We start from the raw sequence: 1028 nt of genomic DNA, 5'->3' as shown, positions 1-1028 counted from the left end.
TCCCTTGGAACACTTGGATCAATTTGATAAAGTGTGTGACCTGACAAAGATTAATGGAGTTTCTGAGGACAGTTTCAAGCTAAGATTATTCCCCTTCAGTCTTGGTGACAAAGCTCACCAATGGGAGAAGAATCTTCCAAGAGGCTCCATTCAAACCTGGGAGCAATGCAAGCAAGCTTTCTATCTAAGTTCTTCTCCACCTCCAGAACTGCAAAACTGAGAAACCAAATCTCTAGCTTCACTCAGCACAGTAATGAGAGTTTTGGTGAAGCATATGAGAGATTCAGGAGCTACACAAACCAATGCCCACATCATGGGTTTAGTGAGGCTTCTTTTCTCAGCACACTTTATAGAGGAGCTCTTCCCAAGATTAGAAACCAGCTGGATACTGCTTCCAATGGGAACTTTCTGGGTAAGGAGATTCATGCTGCTTTAGAGCTGGTTGAGAACTTAGCATTGAGCAATGACACTTATGGTGAAGACTATGACAGATCAAATAGATCTGAAGGTTCACGCTCAGAACAGAGGCTCACTAGAGAAGTTAAGGAGTTGAGAAGTGAATTGGACAGGTTGAAATTCACCACTCAAAAGCCAATGCACTTTGTAGGTGAGTATGAGGAACCTTCTCAGATCTTTGAGAACATAAGTGAAGAAGATCTAACCCAGGAGGAACTTAACTACATTTGGAATCAGAGGTTCCAGAGATATCAGTATGGCAATGCCAATCAGAACCTCTCTTACAGGAATCCCAATGTAGCTTACCCACAAGACCAGGTCTATCCCAATTCTCAAGCTCCAAAGAACTTTGTTCCCAAGAACAACTTTCAAGGGTCATTCCAACCCAAGAATCAGTTTGGTCAGAATCAGGGTTTTGGTCAGCAACAGCAACCATTTCAGGGTACTGGTTTCAGTTCACAGCAACAGCAAAAGGCACCACCAGGGTTTGTTCCACCACAAATCCAGCAGCAAGCGCCAGTTCAACACCAGTTTCAGCCACCACCGGTTCAGCAGCAGCCACAGATGGGGTC

At 44.3% G+C, this 1028-nt stretch overlaps 1 non-coding gene across 1 annotated transcript; it reads right to left on the bottom strand.

Moving 5' to 3' along the window:
* Nucleotides 1–213: 213 nt before the first annotated feature.
* Nucleotides 214–320, bottom strand: LOC112081670. Its single transcript, XR_002896592.1, has one exon. It is a non-coding gene; the product is annotated as a small nucleolar RNA R71 (small nucleolar RNA).
* Nucleotides 321–1028: the final 708 nt, after the last annotated feature.

This window comes from Eutrema salsugineum, unplaced genomic scaffold (genome assembly GCF_000478725.1).
Source record: "Eutrema salsugineum unplaced genomic scaffold, Eutsalg1_0 scaffold_10, whole genome shotgun sequence".
Lineage (NCBI taxonomy): Eukaryota > Viridiplantae > Streptophyta > Magnoliopsida > Brassicales > Brassicaceae > Eutrema > Eutrema salsugineum.
The sequence above is the reverse complement of the archived record's forward strand: the minus strand, read 5'-3'. Positions and strand labels throughout refer to the sequence as shown.